The 24253-nt window shown below is 41.4% G+C and overlaps 1 protein-coding gene and 2 long non-coding RNA genes across 7 annotated transcripts in view; 1 reads left to right on the top strand and 2 right to left on the bottom strand.

Annotated features, from left to right (window-relative positions):
* Positions 1-762: 762 nt before the first annotated feature.
* Positions 763-1923, bottom strand: LOC148402208 (uncharacterized). The gene is made up of 3 exons (XR_015854052.1): positions 1815-1923; positions 1140-1245; positions 763-880 (listed from the first exon to the last, which is right to left on the bottom strand). It is a non-coding gene; the product is annotated as an uncharacterized LOC148402208 (long non-coding RNA).
* Positions 1924-6349: 4426 nt separating this feature from the next.
* Positions 6350-24253, top strand: part of LOC148402206 (nuclear receptor coactivator 3-like) — a 36295-nt gene continuing 18391 nt past the window's right edge. For 2 of the 5 annotated variants that reach the window (XM_088357879.1, XM_088357845.1), the window contains exon 1: positions 6350-6511. The gene's annotated coding sequence lies outside the window, so the exon portion shown is untranslated. Of the gene's footprint in view, positions 6512-13906; positions 13932-14367; positions 14684-21381; positions 21569-24253 lie in introns of those variants that run through there. The other 3 variants (XM_088357871.1, XM_088357854.1, XM_088357861.1) reach the window with 3 other exon arrangements.
* On the bottom strand, positions 8943-14419 carry LOC148402207 (uncharacterized). Its single transcript, XR_015853392.1, has 3 exons — positions 14327-14419; positions 14021-14146; positions 8943-9036 (listed from the first exon to the last, which is right to left on the bottom strand). It is a non-coding gene; the product is annotated as an uncharacterized LOC148402207 (long non-coding RNA).

Genomic DNA, 24253 nt, shown 5'->3' with positions numbered 1-24253 from the left:
CAAAAAAGACAAGGTTTTACATTATTTCATTCCTGTATGGATTTATTTTTATGTTGTTGCCTGTTCTGCAATGATTGTGCATTTTCTTTTTTGAATACCATGTTGTCTCTGAAATGGCCTGTTGGTATATATAAATATGGTATATATTTATGCAAATTCTTGTGTTCTCATCACCTTTTTGTCACCTTTTTAAATTTTGTGCTTACATAAAGATTTGTGTACATTACACAAAGCTTTAGACCCAATTTGAATCCGGTGAACTATTTACAACATTGCAACTTTTGTATCATGGGTGAATTTATAAAATAGTTGCACCAAAGGTGCAGCAGCATATCCCCAAAAAATTCGCCAACAATTCACAGAGAGATGGCGAAAAGTGCGTGTACATGAGAATATACCATCCACAATCAGGGTCTTTTAAATGCACACCTCTGAAGAAATGTGCTCAACACAATCACAATCAAAGCAGCATTTTGCCGGGCTTAATTTACTGGATGTTAACAGGAATGTTTTAGGTATACAACATTTTGGTCATGACCACCATGTAGCCTCGCCCCTGCATAGGTCTCTTTTAAAAAACAAAAGCAGAAGCACCTTTTTTGAGTTCATATTCGATCTTATTCTATCTGTGAAGTTATTTATTTTTTAGCTATAATCCTTAGTTTCCCAATTGCATCGTTTTAATTACATGACTCCTTGTCTCTCTATTTGTGATTGGCTGGTGATCAGCCATGACCCGAGTGAGGTTAAGAAGTGTACAGTAGAAGATGGTCAGATGGATTTATTGGTTTAATCCTTCTTCTTGGCACCAGAGGGCATTGCTGAGCTTTATTTGCCCGGTGGACACAAGCCGTCAGCAGGGACATCACTGCATACAAAGCTGCATTAATAAATCATTTGCCGGAGTGAGAAAGAATGAAACATTGTCTTCTCAAGCAGGCTAGCTTGATTCCATTGATTTAATCCTCAAATGTCAATCAAGTAAATCAGATGACATTTAGCATCATAAATCTAAATCTGGTTGTGTTTTCCACGTTGGCCTTGTGTACACACCGACCTTGTTTAACTTGTGACACAAACATGACGCGTGTATTCATCGATTGTAATGAATAAATTTTTCTCAAAAAAAAACCACACACCTGCATTTTAGCACTCACACGTTTTGCTGCTCCAGAGTAATGGCTTTTCTCAGGCCATGCAGACAGCGTGATGGCTCAGTAAGAGGCAGGGTGAAAGGCTCCAGCTCTGCAGGGTCACCACAAGGACGGGAGTTCACACACACATTCTCCATCAAACACACACAAACTCATCAACAGCCCAAACATACATGATCTGGAGTGTGCTTGAGAGGCAAAGTGTCCAGGATAAAAGTGGGGACAGCATACTCTCCCTATTAATTCCGCCCCTACAACCAACGAGGATAAATCTTTCTGTGAATTGTCAGTATTATGTGTAATTTCCATATAAATTAACTTCATTAAAAGTGGAGTACTTTCTTATTTAACAAAGCTCATTTTAAATTCTGTATTTAATAGGACATGTAATCCCAGACTTGCAGACAAATAGCTACCAATTAGTTGGGATGGATTGTGTGTGTGGGTGTGTGTGTGTCTGTGCGTGCGTGCGTGTGTGCGTCTGTGTGTGTGTGTGTATAATCTCTTGTAAGAGATTGTAGTCCTCCAGCATTGTTTTCATTGATTGTCTCAGATGAGCAAATTGGGCAGCAGCTGCTCTCCGAGACAGTTTTTTTTTTTTTTTTTTTTTTGCAGTACATTGGGAAGCACAGAGGGGATCTGACCTAAGATGTTCCTGACCTCACGGCTATTTATGGGCCAGCAGACCAAGGGGGAGTGGTTGAGGTGGCCAGTAGAGCAGGTGTGCAACGATGAAGGACAGACAGTCGAGAAGGGGTGGAAACATCTGGAGGCGTTTGAAATCTGGGAATAGAACGGAGACGGGAGTTAAGAAGACATGCTCGATGAAGCGAAGGGAGGAAAAACGAAAAAAAGCAGCGCAGACTGATCTGGTTATGTTTAGAATTGACAGAAATAAAAGCAGGAGAAGTACGTAATTACTAATCACTGTTTGTCCAAATAGGCAGATGTAATTAAAAGAGGTTGAAGAGAGAATTCTAAATGTTAATGTTTGTATGCGTCTGTGGGTGGTTGCAATAATATGACGTAATCATATCACAAATATTGACACTAAATGACCTTTGGTTTGTAATGAGAAGAATCTGGATTGTCTTCTCCAATTTTTTGAAATGAGAAAAAAAATATTTTTGATCAAGTTTCATTCAAGTTAACCTCACGTGTGGAATTACTTTGATGGTACATCATTCAGTGATAAGAGAATGAAGCTTCAAAATTGATTCATGAACCATTTGCTTCATTTGTTGTATGTTTCGACAGCTGGAGACGCTCTCTCTTCAACATTGGGCTGAAAGTACACAAACTTGCCATCTTTTAAATACCTTTCTTTAAAACAACAGTGCCTTTCAGGAATCAAAAAATACAACAAATGGTTTATGAAGTGAATTTGAAGATTTTTTTTCTCTTTCCACCACTAACATGTACATTATCATAAGCAATTGGAGGATTTCCAGTTGGATACACTGTGGTCATCTACGACCTTTAAATAACAAATATTATGCTCGCCGTCACATCTGTTGTTGCATCACCAGAGCGCAACTCGCACTGGCAAAACTCTGTGATGCGGTCTAGTAAAAGTAAATCCTCACAAATTTGACAGAGCTGACCTTTGTGAGGGGATGGAAAGAACTGTCATTGCCCTTTATACATTCACGGACTTGGCTTATTATACGGCACACTTTAATTTAACAAGGTCAAATAATGCCCAAGATAATAGAAGCAATTAAGAGAATTATAAAACCAAAGTCCATCCTTTTACTTCTTTGTAACTTTTCACTGCTGTGCAATGGTGGGGGTCAGGAGGGGGGCATTTTATGCATGTTCATCTTATTCTCTTAAATGAGATATATTGAGCTCATCACAAGTCTTTTAATTGTAATGTTTCATTGTAATTCACTCTATGCATGCAACATCTTCACATTTAATGTTCAGTGGAGTGCTAACTATTGGTCTCTTGAATAACGTTAGTGATAACAATGACATCATCAAACTCTTAAAAGCAAGTCTGTTGGAGTTGCGTCAAATGTTGCCTTTGTGGAAAACCTAATTTTCCTTCTGGAAATTGAAATGTAGTTTACATGACTGCTCTTGTTAAAAAGTTTGCGTAATTTGAATCACGGGTATCAAAGCTAATGGAAATAAAATAAAAAGCAGGCAGTTTGGTTATAGGATTTGTTCAAATTAGTTTCAAGTCAATTTTCTGTCAAACATTACATTTTCACTGCTAATGGTAAGGCGTTAATCACCGTTGAACACTTTGTGTTGAGTCTGCTTTGGGGTCCTAAATTCAATTTGACGGTATCATAATCGTTACACTTTTATTATGCTAGTTGAGATCACTCTGGTTTGGCTGTTCTCAACTCAACTTTATTTATAATAACCATTGCTGTACATGGAGTAAAAAAAACAAGGCGCTTTTGTTACCATGACAACAAAGGGCGTCACTCGGGAGTGGTTACTGAGTGCGAACTGCATTCCAGTAGGCACTTGAGCTCTGGACGCATGTTTTATGCAATCCATGTTGATGACTGTATTGGTTAGATTCATTGTCAAAAATGCATTTGTACAAATAAAGACCCAACCCAAAGGTACAACCAATGTACCTGTTTACATCTGTATGAATCTTGCCCACGTGGATTAATGAGATGACATACCTGTGTCCGTTCCAGTCCAGCTACCTTATAAATGCCTTTCAACTAGAAATTTCACTTCACTATCAGTGCCCACATAAAGTGCTATCAACGGTGATACTGAAATTGTGTGCGTGTGTGTGTCTGTGTGTGTGTGTTCGTGCTCGTGCATTAGCTGTTCCACTATCCCCCTGAAACCTCATCTCTACCTGTTAAGAATTTTAAGCAGCTTCTTCTTCTCACCCTCCCACACCTCACACTACACTCTCCAAAATCTCTCAACGATGATTCCCATGTAGGTAAATAAAGAATTGGGTTTTTTTTTTTACTTCAGAATTGAAACCTCATGCCAGCTTGCTCATAAATGTAACAGCTGTATGTTGTCCAGTGGAATGTCAGACAATAACATGTTGCCCGTTGATCAGTTTTCTCCACCACTGATCTTGTTTAGGGTGACAGAAAGATCAGGAGCCTTAGCCCAAGGCGATGTGATTCGCAGCTCTTTACGAGTCAAGTGAATCACATGTCGAGTTTGCTGAATGGGAATGAGAATCCACGCTGCCTGCAGAGAAGTCAGGTAAGGCAACTGCTACACTTTGAAAGGTGTCTCATTTAAAAAAAAAAACAAAAAAACATTTCTGCTGAAGTAATAATGTATCAAAATAAGTATAATGGAACTTCTAAGGTAATGTAAAAAAAAAAAAAAAAAGAGTCTGTCCAGGACACCTTAAGGCACCTTCTCAAAACGTCATTATTAAACTCTAAAAGTCTTGCTTGTGTAAATTTACTTTCCAAGAACAGTCACATTTCTGAGTCCCTCATTGAGTTATGCTCTAATCTCCTTTTATTCTTCCTGGCAGACCCTTTCAGTTTGTCTGATGAATTAAGTCTGACCCATAAGGCTAATTACTTGAAACCTCCACCACAACCCCCATTTCAGCATTTCCTTACTCTCTGTAGTCTTGCACTTTGCTCATCGCTAACTTTCTGAGACACTTTTTGCAGAGTCCCACTTTACTTGCACCACATTAATTCCAAAGCTTCTCCTTTCTTTGTAGTTTTATTCTTTGCCTTTTTTCCTTTTTTTATTCGTGTTTCGAGCTACCCTTCTCCAGGAAATAGGCGGTATTTATCATTATCTGTGATCTGCTCCTTTACTTACTCTAAACTAAATGCCACTATCTCATCATCTTGTCCCGATTCTCTCTCACTCTACTCTTCACTTCTCATCCTCTTGCCTTCACACTGTCACTGGCACAACAGGATATATTGACTGTGTGTCCGTGTGTGTGCATCTATCCAGCTATCTGCGCTCTTGTCTGCCCGGTATCACCATGGCGACGGATTCTGCTGCTGTCTGTCCCTTGCTTAGTGTATCTTGGCAGCAGTCGGGCCCCTGTGTCGACGCGTCCCAATTCATAGGCCACCTGGCAAAGACGTCAGGGCTCCATGCTGGACCCGCCAGCTCACATATGGAGGCTGCATATGGGTCTCATCTTTAAGAGATGGTTGGCCTAGAGGAGCCGAAGCCCCTCTAGTCAAACACACAAATTCAGTTCACAGAAGGCTGGAAACGTCCGAGGGGTACTGACTGACGGTGAAACTCGAGTTTTGATTAAATAATAAGTCTACGTATCATGAATATCTATCGTCCATAAAAACAAAACAAAACAAAACAAAACACAGTACTAACAGTTTTATTAGAAAGTGCTGCTAAAATCATAGGACAGTAATTCCTTGGATGAAAATCTTATGGAACTCTCAATTCATCAAACTGGCGGAAAACGTGGCTTGTTCCTTGTTGAGTTAGATATAATAATAAACATTTTGTAAGACTGACAAAGAAAGGGTGATTTCTTTTTTGTGAATGCAATTGGGTTTTGGAAATATGTCAACAAATACATTTCTCCAAAGATTAGTCATACCATAAAGATTGAGGGTAAGATTATTATGACTTGGTTTGTATACAAAAATGCAGAAATGTGCAATATTGTTGGTCTTTTTATTCTCTTGGGGAAATTTCAGATTTATAATGCCACGTTTTAAGGTATTTTCATGGGTATTGATTGTTTCGTTGAGTCTTCCAAACTTGCAGGCAACAAGAAATTGAAACTTCTTCTGATACTCTCATTTTTTCTTTTGAAGTCTGTTAATGATTTGTCTACACTATGTCAATATAGAATTTTTGTTGACGATAATGCAATACAGAACTGGAATTAATCTAATTTCGTTTTTCTGTTCTCATTTGTTATATGGACAAAAATATTGTTACTGAATTAAACTTTACATGTCATGTCAATTTTTAAAAAAAAAAGTATAAAACAAAGCAATTTCTCCAACCAAGCCCGACATTTGAAAGTTGCATAAAGGTCAAGTGAAGGTTTCCACCTTGTCACCTTTGGCCGACCTGCTGAAGTCGCTGACACCCGTCTGCAAGCGGCGAGACAGACAGCGAACGCCCCCGTGAGCCCCTCAGCTCCCCTGCGTTCTCCAGCATGGTGGTGTCGTCTGTCTGTAGTCCATTTCCTGGTTGAACAGCAAGGCGGGAACCTCGGCCCTCTCCACAAATAAACATCACTACCCACAACCCCCTGCGACGCCTCAACTTCCAGAACTGGCTTCGTTAGGCTCCGGGAGTGTTTCTCATTTAAACAAACAGTGCCGAAGATGGCGGAGAGTTAATGGTGTAAAGACGAAATTATCGATCCGTTAGAGAGACACGTCCACAAGGTAAGTCCTCCCAATGTATTTTTTGACATTCAGACACATATTTCACCAGACTTTGCATTTGGTAAGCGATGTGATATTGCACGGAAATGCTGTCCGCTTAGTTGTGTTCCCTGCGGCAGTGCACGCAAATTAGTATCGGTGCGGTACGCAGGGCACAGTGTACGGCACGCTCTTCGAAATGACACTGAACATTTCATCTCCTACTTTGCAGTCGGGACGATTAAACCGTTTGCATATTTATTTGGGCAAGTGAACTTCACACGAGCTGCCTAGTTTACACACGCACGCTGTTGGTGGCAAGTGTTTCTGCAGAACGTGTCTCGAAGTTAATGTTTTAAAAGCAAACACGCACGCGACCAGCGTGCGGTGAGACGTGTACGTTTGACCGCGTTTGACAGCGGCGATCGGCTGGCAGCTTGCTAGACAGTCTGTTCACGGCGCACGGTAGCGACTTGAGGGAGCGAAAGGTTTACTGATCTGATGAGTGAACGTGCACGATCGCGCGTATCGTACACTGCGTGTATTGCCTGCGTTTTGCTGTTGCAAGCGTGCGATTTGTGGAAAAGATGCTGCCAACCTGTCTGCAAGAGACAGAGTACGGAGCAATAGAAAAAGTACTCAAAGTATGTGTGCTTGTGCGTTAAATCGAGAATACTGTGAGCGCAATTGAGAGCATGTGCGTGTCCCTATTTTTTTTTTTTTTAATTTTTCTTAACGTATTTATCCCTGTTGTGTCTGCTGTACAGTATGTCATCTACTCTAGTCTACCATCCGGAACGCGTCTCGCTGTGTAAATCTGCAGGGGGCAGCACAGCGGCCGTGCAACTGCACTTCTATAACACCGGAGCACTCTTGCTTGATACCTTCGTCTGTCAGTCAGTCTGTCAGTCAGTCAGTGTGTGCACGTAAACCCCTCAAATACTTCTCCCCACATTGGGTGTAAACCAAAAGGAAGTCAAATTGAGGCATGTAGTAGCAGCATTGCTTGAATTTGTCCTTCTAACGCATGTGTTTAAAGGCGCTCTGTATAGTTGCGCTCAATCTTGGTTAGAGTTCTACGAATATGAATGAATACGAGCAGCAAGTTGTAACAGAAGAGATGCATACTGTAGTTATGTGACGTGTAATGACGTCAATAAACACGATTATTATTTTATCCGAGGAAAACATGATGATCAAGTGCACCTGTTGGATGGTTGAAGTTGTGTGCTACACTTGAATGTTTATGACCTAGAAAGATTGAGCCTACTTATTGAAGGAAACTTAATGCTGCAATAATAGAAATCCGCCTATCGTCTATTTTATAAAATTTCTATAAAATTAGGCGGAAACAACAGCAAAAAATATACACCTCTGTTCAAAAGGAGTAGGAGGAAGTCTAAGCTTTACTTCCGAATGACAACCCTAACTACTTGAATTATCCACAGTTCCAATACTTAATCTTTAACATTGAATACAAGACAAAATAAATAAACATTAGCGATGTTGCACAAGCAAAAATGAATAAATACATACATACATAAACAAAACAGCTTAGTATCCCCATTGCAAGTAGTGACCCCCTCTTTCCTCTTGTTGATTGTTTGCAAGAGTCTTTCTTTTATATATTTTTATAAAAGACAATTGGTAGTTATTATAAGTGGACTCTATATTGTACTGTATAATTAAAATTCAACTCAATATTATTTCTGGATCTCTTTTTAAAAGCAACCATAGCTGCACACAATGTTTATAGAATAAAAATAAAAACAGACACAGAAAACAAAGATAGTTAAAGCAATGAATTAACAACAATTAAACGGTTAATACAATAAAACACTAAAACAATGCGGCGTCAAAAGAAAAAGAATAAAAATGTGCTTTGCGACGATGTTTAAAAACGGTCAGACCCATCTAATTACAGACCAATCAATCGTGCAGTGGCCTCGATAATTGTAAATCATGTGAACAGCACACAGTTGCACTGCACATCATCTGGCATGGCTGCCTACTTCCCAAGTGAAGAAGCATGGCGACCGCAGCGCCACAATCTGACGGACCCACAGTTGTCCCTGTGGCTCAGGTCTCGGCTGGTTCTTGGACAGTGATGCACGATGCTTGCGCAAATTGAGGGGGAAAATGGGGACAGAGGTTAGCAGGAGATGCTGTCGAGTGGGTCAGGCGCTGGGGGCAGGGCTGAGAAGCCGCCTGGTCCTCACCCACCACCGGCTTGGGAAGCTTGGAGGGAGGAGGGGCACAGGTGGAGCCTCTTGCTGGAATTCTACCTGGAATTCTTCTATTGTTTTCTCCTGGTCTATTGTGTGCCGTCCTCTGCTGTGGAATCAGGAAGCTTTCTGACTCGAACGCTCCACATTCTTTACTCCATTCTGGCTCGTCTCTCAAGCCCCCCCACCCCACCCCCCGACCCCCTCCAGCCGCAGTGTGTGTCGACCGAACTGTTGTGCTGTTGTTATTGAGGCCCTTTCTCCATGTGTCAGGATGTGTTAAACAGGAATTAATCTTCACTCCTTCACATCGATTCAGCTCTGTGGAGGAAGGGGTCTTTTATTTATTTATTTAAATTTTTATTTTGTTGGGGGGGGTGGAGCGCACTCATTTTGGTCCTGCTCCTGTCCAGTGGTCGATTCCTCTCTGCCTCATTTAATGCCGTCATGCCTATTTGTCCTTTTTGAGAGTCATAGCATGTTTTTAGGCCATATTAACAAAACTAACCTATGCATTTCAAAGGACAACACTGGCAAAATAGAGGATGAAACCCTCCTGAAGGTGATCTGAGCTATTTTATCAATGTTGTTAATTAGTAATTCATTGCTTGTGTGCCATTAAAACCTATTGAATCAAACAGACTGATTGAGTCATTAATGGCTCAAAAGTGCATGCTTTCAAATGAGCTCCCCACGGGCAGTAGAGTACATTTGAAATAAATAAATGTATACGTTCTCATTACTCTGTTGATTAATGATCATTTAGCAAAGCGTGGATTACCCAGCCACCAAAGTGAGTTCCCAATGTACTCCTTTCACTTCCCCCACTGCAGAAATGAACTGTTGAGCATTCATTTTTGCAGCGCACATTTAGATAAAGCACTACGTGGATTCAGGGTAGTGGTACAATCTCAAACTAACTTTAGTTGATACTAATTTCATTGTGCCTCAAGCTTTGCATCAGCACACTTGTCTCGGGGGCAAACGGTATGAGCCTCACACAGTATTTGTTTTGTCTGAAGCAGTGAGTACTTTAAGACAGGAGGAGACAGCAACCGGCTTGTTAAGTAGGCACAGTGAGGCGAGGTTCACACTGCAGACAAATTCCACCCAGATGGGATTTTTTTTTTCTGTCCATATTGTCAACTGTATTTATTTTTTTAAATGACAATCTGAACAGTTCAATTCAAAATATTTTTTTTTTGTTTCAAATCCAACCATGGTTTTCATATGTAGTCTTAGAAAACATATTCTCAGTATGAATGGCCAGGTCACATACATCCAACCTTGATTTCATCCAAAGTCGAAAATTTAATATATTTAATAAACCCAATTTGAAAAAGTTTTTCTAAATATTTCAAGTATGAATAATTTTATCCTCACCCTATACCTATTTCCAGATTTTGAATTCCCATCTGCAGTGGTACTTAAAAATGGGAACATCCCAAAGCTTAAAAAATTTGGAATTAAATCATACAGGAATAACTGCAGGAATTAATGTAACCGAATAAAGGAATATTCTTTTCATGATTATTGCACATTTAAAAAATTTAGTTTGTGGGCAGGAAAATAACTCATTCATTAAAATGTGCATTGCTGACATGCAAACCGATGAGCAAAGCCTTGTGAGTGGGCACAATGCCAGGGCAGCTACTGACAGCGCATTCTTGGTTTCACTTTTCCTTTCTCTGGCTGGAGTGATTCAGTACAGCCCATCTCTGCTCACTTCATTTTTGCTCTGAGACGAATGTCAAGTGGCCATCTCGATGCCTTTCTTATGCGTGAATTTGTTAGTCGCTCATGGCTCCGGATTCCTGTCGTTTAGCTCTTCTCGTGGACGCTTCTTCTTCTCCTCTGTCTTTCCGCAGACACACAAAGGACTCAATTTGATTTCTCAAGTGGCGTCCTCAAGCTAAGTTTGTATCAGTACTATCGGGGGAGTCAGGCTTTCCTTTGTGTCAGTGATTATGTTCTCGTGTGTTTGCATGTAAGAGAGATGACGAATGAGAGACGATGAGGAAAGGAGGTAGAGGAGGGGGTAAACAAGAGGGGAAGAGTGGCTGTAATAAAGCAGCGACACCCACAAAAATTCCCGGCGTGCTGTAGCATCCAGCTGTTACTGGTTGCGCGAGGCTTGGTTGCCACAGCAACGCAACCCTTCGCGCCTGCTCAAGGTCGTTCATCCGGCGTCGAACTGAGCATCATGCAGCACACACTGTAGGATGCTCGCGAGAAGAGGCAATGATAAAATTACTTGCAAGTGACCAATGGAAAGACGGCACTTGAGTGACATGCTGCAAGTGAACATACACGGCATCCTCTAACGCCCCAACCACACACACACACACACACACACACACATTTTTTTTTTTTTTTTTTTTTAAAGCAACAAGAATTGAGGAACCCATGCACATGTGGCTCTGTAGGCTCTGCTAAAATATTTATCCTGTTAGTCGGGAAAAGACTAACCAGGATTTCCTCTCCTCCTTTCCAGGTTTGCTGTTTATCGGTAATGATCCCTACTTGTTAAAAGCAAATTAGGTTGGAATGAATCTCTGACTTTTTACACACGCAAAAAAATAAAATAAAAAAGATTAAACAAAAATGATTTGCGCTTGAATTTGGGCTTTCACTCACAAATTGTTTACTAATAATTGATTCCATTGTTTACTCAGATAATCACCGCCCCCCCAACACACAAACTGCACAGTTGACTTTTTTTCGTACACTGTTTGACAGCGCTAAGCACATAATGCATTGGCCAAGGATGATGTAAATATTATTAACACTGCACCTAGAAGTAAACATTATTTTCACATTATTTCTTTATTTCAACTGGTTGTTCATACATCTATGTTCTTGTAAAAGAACCATGGACTGTTTGCATTATCCTCAAGTAGAACTCTTGTAGTCTTATGTTTTTCCTTGCTTTAAGCTAATAGACGCTTATTAAATGGGTTCCTCACAGGGAGGTGTGTGGCTTCAAGAAGGTCTGCTCTGTGTTTTTACTTATTTTCCATTGTAAAAATCCAGACCTTTTACATGCACCCCCCTACACACAAATACATGTACAGAGCCAAAGTTGAGGTAAATGTTACCAGATGCAGCTCGGTGAGGCAGCAGCTTCAACTCTGCCTGAACCCGTCTATTACGTGACCACCACCTCAACTTGGTTCACCCCCGTCCTGCCTTTTTCCTCTGCTGCCACTATTGCTCTGCCCCAGCCACGCACGCACATACATGCACGCACGTAATCATCTCCTTCCAGTAGATCCGCTCTTCAGTGCCAGCAACATCACTCATTTCAGCATAGCCTGATAGCCCCTCCAAGGTCCGCTACATCCACGTCGTCACCATGATTTGGAGCAGCGTGGCGGGCCAAGTGAATAGCATCTGACCGACGACCTTTTTTAGCTTCTCTTCCAAAGTCACATTGTGCTGTGATATGACAGTTATGTTTATCACGTACATGTGACTAAGGAGATTTTCACATGACGTACAGACAGGACAGTGGATTAGGCTCGTGGATGAGGACACAGCACAATTGCTGTCTTACCTATGCAAGACTGTAAAGCTTGCTAGGTAGCATAGAGAGCTAATTTATTCGATCAACTTTCCTTTGCCAGCACTCTACGCCACTTTCATTCTCACATTCTCACAACAAACTGTTATTCCTGTGAGGTCTGAGACGTACATAGTAAACAGCAGTGACTGTCTCTACGAAGAGACGGGGAAGGAGTAGAATATTAATATTTATTTGATGCAGAATGAGGAAAAAGATGGAGTGGTGTTCTCTGGGGTCTTTTTAACAGCCATTGTTTGGGTTTTTCATGGTGATAAATCGAATTTGGGATTACTTCTGTCCTTCCATCCTTTGTAATTGAGAAAAAAGTGGAATCTACTGTAATAAAATGTTTTGATTAGTTTTTAGAGCGAGATGGTTTATATGGTCCAGACTACAATGTGTTCAAAATTTCCGATTCGTTTTTAAATAGAATAATCATTACAGTTTTAGATCATTGGTTTCACTGACACCAAGAGCTTGATTTATTTGTGACTTTGTATTCCAATTTCAAATAAGACCAAATAGAATGAAAATGCTCCTCGATCAGAATAAAAAGGCTGAATCCAAATGGGGCTTTGTTCGGATTCACTTGGGCGACATATTCCTTTTGCCAGACTAAGCAAGATCACTTTGATACTATTGTATAAATTGTGTGACTTGGAGAGCAAAATCATTCGCAGTGGGTTTGAAGTATGAAGACTAATTTTCTAACAGGTTTTCTTTTTCTGCTCTTGAATGCCGTGCTACTTGAGATGATACAGATGAATAAGGGGGTTTTGGATACTTGGTACATGTTCCAACAAGACTGCAAGGTCAACAAAGATTTAGCAGAGTGATGTTTTGGTTCTTAAATAATGGTGAGAGAGATAGAGAGGTCCCCTTTCAAGTGCATGAAGGTGTTAAAATTACCTCAGCAAAATGAGTATGGTAGTTTCTAACCAGCCTTTTCCTGCTATGGTATAACAAGAACTTTGCCTTTCGCTGTAAAATAATTATTATGCAAGCGATGGGTTTAAAGGAAGAAAAACCTGACTTCAACCCTATTGAAAGCTTGTGGCACATCTTTAAAAAGATATGAGGGTGAATTATGTTCTTGCTTGTTCAACAAGTGGCGTGTTGATAGCGAAGACTATGGTACTTTAATCCAAAAATATAAATATTTCTTTGATTGTCAACACGTTAACATTTTTTGTTGCAATGCCTTTCTTTTCTAATTTGATTTCTTTTCTAAAGTGCTTATGGACTGAGTGCTTCAGGAGGTCCCTTGTCTCAACAGCAATTAGACCGTTTAATGCATCAATTGAGGGCACTGGCTCATGACTGGGGCCCATTTATTTACTTTTATCATTTGGAATCAGTGTTTTATTACCAGGCTGCCTCTCTTTTATACAGTAGCTATCCATTTGTTTATGTGGTTGTGCAGAGGTATGTACAGAGCCATGTGAGATGCCAGAATTCTCTCAGCGGTCATAGTTTTTATTTATTTTATTGCCCAACCTAACGTAATAGTAAATAATTAAAGCAGTCACTGCCTCCCTAACCCACGGAGGCTTGCAGTATCCACATTCGTCCACACCAATAAGGAGAAAACAAAGGGGGTGTACAGGCAGACTGAAGGTTGAAGGAAAAAAAGGTCTTAATGGAAGGCAAAGTGAGTAAACATCAATCCGAAAGAGACAGAGGAGAGAAAACTGAGCAGCGGGGCAGAGCAAAAAAGAAAACAAGCCATTAATTATTTACTTGCGGGTTGACCTTTAGCTCCGGCCACTTGTGTTAAGCAGAGAACAGTGTTGCGTTGAGTATTGTCACGTTAGGAGACTGTCACATGATCTTACTGAGTGAGTCACATTCTTGTCCAGAGCCGACCTATTAACCTTTATTATTCAAATAAAAACCTTAAGACCCTATAAAGTCATTTTTGCGATGTGCGTCCAAAAGCATTGTTCTAAAATGCATCATCTTATCCACTTGAACTCAACCTCAGTGGTGTCCTACAAGTCGACCGCCGTCGATTGCTTTGGAGGGGTTTTTTTTTTTTTTTTTTACCTCATTGGTGGCATCCACACAGAGGAGGGAGGGCGTAAGAGAGCGCACATAGCTTCACAGTACCATCTTCTTCACTGCCAATTTGCTATCACACCTTCTCTTTGACTTTGTAAGAATAAAGCCTGATCTCATCGGACTGTATAGCTCACAAATGGAGGGGGAGGTGACAAAGTCACTGCAGTGTGTGCGTACTGTGTCTGTGGTAAGATCATTCACGGCAAGTAAAAGACTCAGAACGTTTATTGGATTTAAAAGGCAGACTTTCTTTACTGGGAATAATCTCAGTTTAGATGGAAGGCGTTTTTGAAACTCAAAGATGAAAAGGAGGACTTGTGCAGGAAAATAACATAGATAAAGGTAAGACAATTAAATGTTTTAAATTTGACCTACAGTCAAGCTATATGTCCCAAACATGCCCACAATTGGGAAAATGTTCAGTCTTTTGCACGATGCCATAGTCTCGAGTTGGTTCTCAGTGTGCTCTGATTTTTCCGTTTGTTTATTTTTAAATCCACCTCCATCATGACACTGCCTGACCTCGCAACTGGGTTGACCAGTTTGTGGTCTGTATATGTGTGGCCTTAAATCATAAAATGTAATTTTCGCAAGTGTGAAAGCTTGCATTGATGAAGCTGTAATCTTTGAAATTGTGCCCAAATGTGGCATGTTTCTTAAAAAAAAAAAAAAAAAAACCTGAAGCAGTTTATTTCTCAACTCCTTTGAAGATGGCTGCTGATTTAGCAGTTTGGTCTTTGCACATTTTCCTGAGTTGAATTGGCATGTGACAACCTCAAAGTGAGCAGGTACTTGAGATTGAGTGAGGACTATTGCTATTCACCAAACAAGCCACTTTAAATTGAAAAGTAGTGGAACTGAATCTTTATTACTGTAAAAAGCTTTCATCGTCGTCCAAAACGGTTTAATATGTAGAAATCCACTTCCTGAATACACTAGTCTGACATCATACGTATGCAGACAAGCTGTTGCTTCTAAGCATGCATTCAAATGTTAGTCACAATTGCCGATCCATGACAACAGCAAAGGCAAAAAAGCAATCTGAAAATCAAGCTGACAATAAAAAACTGTCTGAGGAGGATGGGTGAAATGGCCAACGGTTCTGGTTCCAGGGGGCCATACTGTACATCAGGGGTCTTCAATACTGGTCCTTAGGCTTCAGTGTTCTATGTTTACCTGCTGTAACACATCTAATTGAAATGATCAGCAAGGTATTCAGAAACAAAATAATGATCTTGGTCATTTGAATCAAGTATGTTGAAGTGGGGAGACATACAAAACATGCAGGACACGGGACCCCGTGGACCAGGATTGACGACCCGTCCTCGACATTGTTCTAGCTCTAACGGACTATCCATTTACAGTTTAGACAGTAAACTGGACCAATCAACATATGGTAGCCTACAGAAACTGGCCGACCTTTTTCCCTTGAGTGGGTGCCCCATTGGTCCAGTGGCAGTTCACTGAGCCACTTAGTTTCATAGTCTTGAAGCGATAAGAATGTGTAACTTTCGTGAGTGGAAAAAAACTGAAGAATCTTATCCGAAATACTTCGAAATGTGCAAAAATCACAAATATGTTTGTCAGAGGAGCTGCTTTAGCCTCCATTACTGTAACAACAGCAAGTTGAACAGCTGAATGGTTAATAGAGCAGCAGGCAAATGAAGAGCAGACACAGACATTGCAGGCTTTCAAAAGTACAGGACAGAGTGACCGGCAAAATGTAACTGCCGCTAAGCAGATTGTAACATTTGGATAATAGAGGGCGCCACTTTGAGTTAATGGAAGTAATGTTATCTAACGTTCACTAAATGTTTGTTAAAAAAAAAAGTTTGTAAAACACAAATAAATCACTAGACTGTTGTGCTCTGCGAATGATGAGAGGCTTGGACTGTGGGTTTTTTTTTTTTTTTGTCCCAACCCAGCCGAGTCCCAGTGACATTCATTCATCCTATCTTCATTCCACCTCATTCCCTTAGCGCAAGCATAAAAGGGGTCACTTGACTTGAAGCCGGAAGGCCCGATGCCTGAGCGCTGGCTGTGTCATAATCGTTATCATCATTACCTAAAATGTGTTCAATAAAATGGAGGACGTAGCTCAACTTTATGACTTAAAAAAAAAAAAAAGAATATTGCTTGCAAGGTGTCTGTGTCAAATGCAAGCTATAATTTACGTCGACATCACATTATCGTCATCAACTGAGGTCTTGTTGGACATTTAGCAGCAACGGTAGCACAAGCGGTAGCTCTGTACATATACGTTTGAGCACGCCACACCCCAGAAATTTTATTTGACCCCAAGTCCACAAATGATCCGGCATATTTGCACCCTTGCAATGAGATTACTAATATTCTCAAAATGCCCGAGACAGTCTTCTCATCTCAAAATTGTTTAGAAGATTTGATTGCATTGGAGGTAGACCATACTGATGGCATTATTAATGTGGAACTGGTTCTAAGTTGCAACCGGTTCTCTGTTGGTAACAATTCTACAGTCCTCTGCGTTTAGCTGAACAGGTATTAAGAGCAGCGTAAACCCTCAGGGGCAAAAACATTGATATCACAAAAAAATATGACTGGTATAAAAACAATAACATGCTTTCTTACTACATTAGTACTTAAGTAACAAAACACTGATTCCTATGAATGCTGCTCAAATGACTCTTCAAGTGAGCAAAATATTTGTAAGGCCTGGGAATAATAACGTACACAAATCACAACATAACCAGGTAAAAATTAAACATGTGCTTCTGTAAATATTTTTTCAGAACCACTTTTGTTTTGAAATATTTTCAAGCAGTCTTTATATAAATAAAAAACATTCTTGAAGACCTCCTGTATTATTTTGGTTACTTTGGCAAATCATGACATGCATGTTGAAGGGTCACATAAAATGATGTTGCTGGGTCAGGTCTGGCCCCCGGGCCTTGAGTTTGACACCTGCGTTATAGACATTGTTGGTGATCCAGCTTCCACATGGCAATGACATATTTTAGTCGGATGCTGGTCTGCCACCAACACAAATTTGAATCTGTTCAGTTCTGTTCTGACCAGGGGGTGACTGCTCCCCTTTGAGCATTTGTCATGACAGACTTCATTTGCACAAAGAAGAGAAATACAGCCTGTGGAGTTAAGAGGGAGGGCAGCTTGTTGCGATGAGATTGTGGTCCCATGACAAACAATGTGCGCTGTTTGTTTTTGGTGCAGAGAGTTTCTATTTACCCACAAAACAAACAGGATAAGGTCCCGGAGAAAGGTTAAGGACGTGTTTTAGGGGAAGATTACATTTCACCGATGGGATAGCTTTGTGGTTGTAGTGTCACAAGGGGATTTGAGTGAGCAGTAGAATGCACAGGGCACTTGAGATTGTTGCATCACAAGTGCTCAGTGTGTAACTTTAAACCTCGATGGGCCTCTTGCCCAAGGAAATAAGAGGTAACATTCCTGTCATAAAATGATGTTAACTATCTTTATTTTTGTATATATATATATATATATATATAAAATTCGCTCTATAAGATGCACTTACATTATGCTGCCCCCCACTTTTGTACGTAGCATGATGTTGGCCCATAGAGTGACAAAGGTGGCACTAGTTTTTGAAATGTGCGAGGAAGCAGGTGTAACTTGAGAAAACACTGTGCTGCCTTGGGAGATGTAATTTGTCATGCCTGCAAACTGATACTCCTGATCATCTGATAACCAGCAAACAGACTTCTCCCTATAATCTCAACACGTGTTGGACATTGATCACACGTCACAGAGCTCCCCCGCCCCTCCCTTTTCGCTCTGTGTGAAGGAAGCAGCCAGTTGTACAGTTGATGGCAGAATTGAACAACAGGGGAGCATAGTCCATGTCTGTGCCTGTTAATTAATCAAACATATGCACAATGATGTGGTGGAGAGGCTATTGAAAATTCACTCACACACACACACACCAAGTCTCTTTAAAGGCCCAAAGCATTTCCACTCGACAGCAGCCATGCTGACTCTCTGCTCGCTTACTTTGCAGAGTCGCCCCTCCCCTCTCTGATGCTGTGATCAAACTCCAGCCTCTCCCCCTTCGGAGACACACATGCTCCGTTTGCATGTCCACACACATGCACGCACATGCACCCGCTGCTGACCACGCTGGTATTAAGCAGGGTGAGCCACTGTAGTTGCTTGGTGAGAATAGTAATTTTTTTGGAATCATCCCAAATACACAATTCAATAGGTGAACAAAACAATTGAGTCGGAGTCTCAATATTGTTAGTAGATCTTCTCTGCGAGGGTCAAAGTTGTCTACACAGCCGTAGCCTCAATCTGATTGGCTGCGGAAAGGTGAAATTAAAACCATGGTAAACTTTTGACCTCACTAGGAGCAAGCTGAGGAACGCCCATCGCTTTAGCGAGCGCTCCTTCTCTCCCATTGCCTTCCTTTGCTCCTCCCTATGCCACCATTCATATCCAGTTATTCCACCATTTACGCAGCTTTTTTGCTTCCTTGCAGTCCAAAGCATCGCTACTTCACTCACTACCCCCCCCCCCCCCCCCCCCCCCCACCACCACCACCACCGCCATGCTCCAGCTGTATTTCGCTGTTTCTTTATCCCCAATGAATTTGCCTTGCTGCATATAGTCTGCTGAGGAGGGAGGGAGGGAGGTAGGGAGGGAGCACTGAGCAGGAAAAGGCTGAGGGGGAGGGTGTAGAGAGGGAGGAGACAGGCAGAGAGGGGGATGGGAGTAGAGACTGAGGGAGCAAAGCAGCAGAGGAAGCGATGGGGAGAGAAGAGCAGGAAGGAATGTTCTTGAACGTGTGCCATACTCTCTCCCCCTTTCTCTCCCTCTCTCACTCTCTCTCCCTCCCTCCCTCCCTCTACCCCTCTCTCAGGCACCCACTGCTCCACAGTAAAGAAAATCTGAAGAGGAGCGAATGTATAAATAGAGCCTGCAACCGCCGCTTTGACGGCTGAGCAGTGGGGCGGGAAGAGCCCATTCTTTCTGCTGATCGTTTCTCTCATTACACATCAAACGCCGTGGATGGGGGTCTGCTTTGTGTGTATGATATCTTGAGCAGCTCTTTGCTTTATGTGCAAACGCTCTATTAAAGAAGCCCCTCTTGTCTTCTTGTTCTCTACATGCACATTTGTCAAAATAGCTGGCATCATTGTTTTGGATTTGGATTAATTGCAAAGATGAGGGGACGAGAACTGGAATGAAGAGGGTGCTGGAGGGTGAGACAGTGGGTTAAGAGGTGAGCCAGTGGATGTTACTGAGTTAAGCAGACTGAGCTAGTGGGATGGGGGGAGGGGCTTACATTGGAGGCTGAGACACCTGCTTGAGCACATGAGAGCTGAGCAGCGCTGCTCCGCTGCCTCCCACCACACACCCGGGGCGCCATATGGCCTCGTAATGTATGGAGTGCTCGACAATTTTGGAGGACTGTCTCGTCCCTCGCTGCCTTCCTCTTCCTCCCACCTCACTCCTCTGGACTCGGCCAGCTAATTACTTCAACCAGGAAAGAGCCGATTAGATCCATACAGGCACTCATTCCCATTAGGTGAGGGCCGTGCAGTGCACTCTCTAATGGCCTTCTCCTGCTCTATTTTTTTTTTAAATATTTTAAACAACCGTGGAATTGATGATTTACTCTGTAGTGGAGTCTGAGTTTACAACCAGTGCATCAAGGTAGCACGTGCAACATGATTTCTGAGCAGGAAGTGTTTAGAATGTGTATGCATCATGGAGCGGTGACTGACACACGTGTGTGTGTGTGGGGGGGTCGTTCACATGTTGCCATGCAGTTTCCCCGCCTGGTTGCCATGTGCTTTTCGTCTGTAGGAGTGATGGATAGCAGGCAGGCAGGTAATGTGATTTAGATGTGCCACTAAGAGTGTGTGTGTGCGTGCGTGTAGCCGTATCTGTGTGTGTTCCGGAGCATCTCCTTGTATTTCTCCCCCCTCTCTTCTGCAATCACTCCCACCATACATCACCCCTTTTTTCCTAGAGACTGTGCTTTTTAGCTCGTTTAGCAACTAAGAGGAACAAAACAAGAGGTTCTTGTGTTTATTTGGTGAATTTGCCAAAAGAAAGAGTGAAGAAGTAACAAGTACTGTAGACATATGGTTTTGTGGTTTCTCGCTAAAACCGCACCAATGGGGTATTGTGGACCCATGTCAAATTCCCTCTCGAATGTCTGACGGATTTTTTTCCCCTTTCACGCTCTCAGAAATACGATCGATGAAAAATAGTGTTCCTTTCCCCGCACACCTTGAGTAGTCCTTCACTTTAAATTTTGACACACTGTTCCCTGACCGTAATGACTCTGGCTGTATCAATACCAATATTGGGTATCAGTGCGTGTAACAATTCAGTAAGCTAGTAGAAAAAATTTCTATTGGTATCTAGCAACTAAGCAGGATGGTGTGATTTTGGCAGTTGCCTTTGTTTGCTCGATGGTAGCGGAGGAGAGAATGAAGATGATGACAATATTTTGAAGACAACATGGGTGCTCCTGGTGCTGGTGTCTTTCGGGGTGAGCCGAAGGTGTCGGCCGAGAACATGAGCCGAGCAGTCTTTATCTTATCAGGCTCGTTTCCCCGAGCTCTGCGTACTGTCTTTACAAAGCTTCATTTCCGCCATGAGGCGTCCTCACGTGGCGTAATGAATTGCTCCAGGAAGACTTGCTGTTGTTGTTGAGAACATACACTTTGATGCCTGGCAAGTGTGATTCAAACGCGAGATTAAAGTTCAGCTAAGGGTTTTAACATAATCACTTTTGGCAGCCCTCGTTTAGTGTACTACTGTGCTGTTGACTTTTTTCAAAGCATTAGACAAAATGGCTGCTGAGGTTTGTCACATTCTGTTTTAATGTCTGCAGTTGTTCATAAGTTGAGACATTGCAGGTCAAATAAAAGGAGACGCAGCAGATGTGTTGCAAAATTACCTTACTGCTTTTCACTCGCCAGAAACGGGAAGTCAACCAGAAGTCTGCCTCACACAAACCACTCCGTCCCGAACACACCCCTCAACTATTGGTTCCATGGGGGCAGTTGTCACCACAGTAGGTCGTCCAATACTGTAACTTACCTTTAGAGCAAAGTCGAAGTGCATACGTAGACAGAAGAGAAGGAGGAGGAGGAAGAAGGAGAAATTATTGTTGGTAACAGGCAGAGTTGTCATCAGAGAGCTCATCGCTGGGGATTTCTTAACTTTGATGGATTCCTAGAAGAGTGCGGCGTTCAGGTGAGGCTGCTGAGGTGGCATTGTAGAAGATTTGCTTATTGTCACTCATCTTCTTCTTGTGATTTACGTAAGCCTAAAGTAAATAGTCTTAGAGTGTATATGGTCAAAGATCCATTTCAACCGGGCTGGCAGTGAAGGAGTTAATCGCAGGTCGCAAGATATCCAACTGGTCTTCTTCTCATCAGGGATGAGTTTTGGAAAAGCGTGTTTGGAGCAATGTTTTCATCTCCCAAAGTCCAATTGTGTATTTTTCAGTGACCCTCCAAAGCAAATGTGTATTACCTTTACTTAGCGAGCCTTTTTTTTTTTTTTAGGTTGACGCTGATAAGGGTGGTCCTGCTCCCCCTCCGACCACCACTAGTCGTGTTTATTGTTTCTTTATCTTGGTCTGCTGTTTTTTTTTAGTTTTTCGTAGAACTGCACTCATCTTCTCGGTTTAAGTGCTTGTTGTGTTTTGCGTCCCTCGAATGAAGCCATAAAGGCATTTTATTTGGTTCATTTTCTGAGTCCACTATTTGATATGAACTGGTAAATGTTGGCATTGCAACTTTGGTTTCCTTTACCTTCTTGGAAAGAGTGAGTCATGCAAGCACCTATTTCCTGTTTTGAAAATGCAAATGTAGGTGATGTCGGCCCACAGCAGAGGCACACTAACTGCCTGGATGAGATTCACAGTTCAGCAAGTCATGCGCTTTGCTTCTACTCTTTCTCCTCGACCCTCATTTGGAAGTGTGAGGTTGTGCGCTGTGATTGCAGTAATTGGTCTCTAAAGATGGAAAGTTGTCACTCAACTTGAGAGCCCGTTGTTTCTAATGATTGCTCCTCAGTGTGACATTTTTAACTTCAACAAGCACAATTTTAAAGCTTAGTTTAGCGGAGCTCCTCCTCTTTGCTGCCTACTAGGTTACCCGTAGACATAAGCTAGGAGTTAGTGTTTGTGGTTTTGTTTTGTTTTTTTGTCGGATTTGTTTAAGCGCAGGCAAAGAGCCAAAATGTGGCTCAGTTCCTGTTTTACTCCAGTGTCATCGCTCGATTTGTTGGCTCTAAACATGCACAATAGATTCTCCCTTAGAACACACAGATTTGTACACATCTGTGTGTGCTGTGTTGTATTGTATCAGGAAACACCCTAAAACGCAAGTTTTGCTTTTTTTCTTGCTCATCACAGAGGATAGACAGTAAATCAATGAGACATGTTGTGTTGAAATACACTGAAAAGCAATCTTGTGATATTTGCTCAGATTAAAAAAAACTAACAAATAAGATTGAATTTACGTTTGGTTAAATGATTTTAGAACAGTGGTTCTTAACCTGGGCTTGATTGAACCTTCGGGGTTCGGTGACTCCACTGCGGAGGTCCGAACACACCTGATTTCTTGTGTAAATTCGTGATGACGTGTATCTCGCAAAGGCAACAGCAGAAGTCACACTGATTTGCAGTTATGCAATTTGTTGTGAGTTCATGCATTGTGTTGTTTTTGTTCTCGATCATGCACGGCTCATTTTGTCCACCAGTCAAAAACATGTATGTATATCTTGAATTTGAAAAATGCTTTCTTTCTTTTTTAACTAAAGCGAGGTTCGGTGAATGTGCATATGAAACTGGTGGGGTTCGGTACCTCCAACAAGGTTAAGAACCACTGTTTTAGAAGAAAAGAATGTTTTAATGTGGATTTTTTTTTAATTGCGCACACCATGTGTTTCACTCAATTATAATTAATAGTGTTGTAAATATCAGTTTATGATGTACTCACAAAACTGATTAAGTTCATAACTTGAGGCTCCGCTGTATGATTATTTTTTTTTTGTGTTGTTTTGATTTAACATAGGTAGGAAGCACATGGCCAAATTGCACGTCCTCCTGTATGTATATTTTTCATTGAAGTCTAATCAGGATTCCCCATAATTTAGATAAAGTAGCTCATTAAATAAAAGAGAGAGACATACAATGTTATTAGAAAGGGCGACATCTGTTCTTTAGCTAAAAATCAGCATTTTATTCCTCCTGTTACTCGTGTAATGTTCAGAGTTTAGCTAAAGGCACTTAACACTAATTAGACCGCCTCTATAAAGTCTGGCCATATCTCCCATCTTTGTCAACAAAAGGTGATTAAAGATCTCAAGTGAATCTTGGGAGCATCACCGATTTATAACTTTAGTTTGTTGCACTGTAGATGTTTCAAGTGAAATTTAATCAGGTTTGATTAAGGGCTTTACGTGGATTTGAATTTAATAAGAGGATTCAATATAGGATTAAGATTCAATCAAAAGCTAGCGTGGCCTTTTCCCTCACTCGGCGGACTGCAGGTTTGCGATGCTAAATGCAGCTTGATGACTTTTGCAAAGATGAAAGTTAACTAATAAACTCGTCAAGATTTACTTCTAAGGCCGCCTTATGACTTTATAACTTCACTTACTTGATAATGTCACATTCACATTGCATGATTTTTACTCCACACTCTTCTTTGCTGACTTGGTGTGTTCTCATCCTGTCCTCATTCTCCACTCCAATCAAATGCCGCCTCATAACTGAGGCGACATTTGCCATTGTTGTTTGTTCCGTATAACGGAACTGTATTGTGGTTTTAGCAGATGTTGTGGAAAAATTGAAAGTAAAAAATTAAAATCAAATCAAATACAAATGAGCACTTGGATGAGAGTAGTGGTGGGTAGACGGCATTAAGA

This window comes from Syngnathus floridae, chromosome 2 (genome assembly GCF_059516105.1).
Source record: "Syngnathus floridae isolate MCC-2025c chromosome 2, RoL_Sflo_1.0, whole genome shotgun sequence".
In the NCBI taxonomy this organism is placed as follows: domain Eukaryota; kingdom Metazoa; phylum Chordata; class Actinopteri; order Syngnathiformes; family Syngnathidae; genus Syngnathus; species Syngnathus floridae.
Note: the sequence above shows the minus strand (reverse complement) of the source record. Positions and strands in the feature narration are given on the sequence as shown.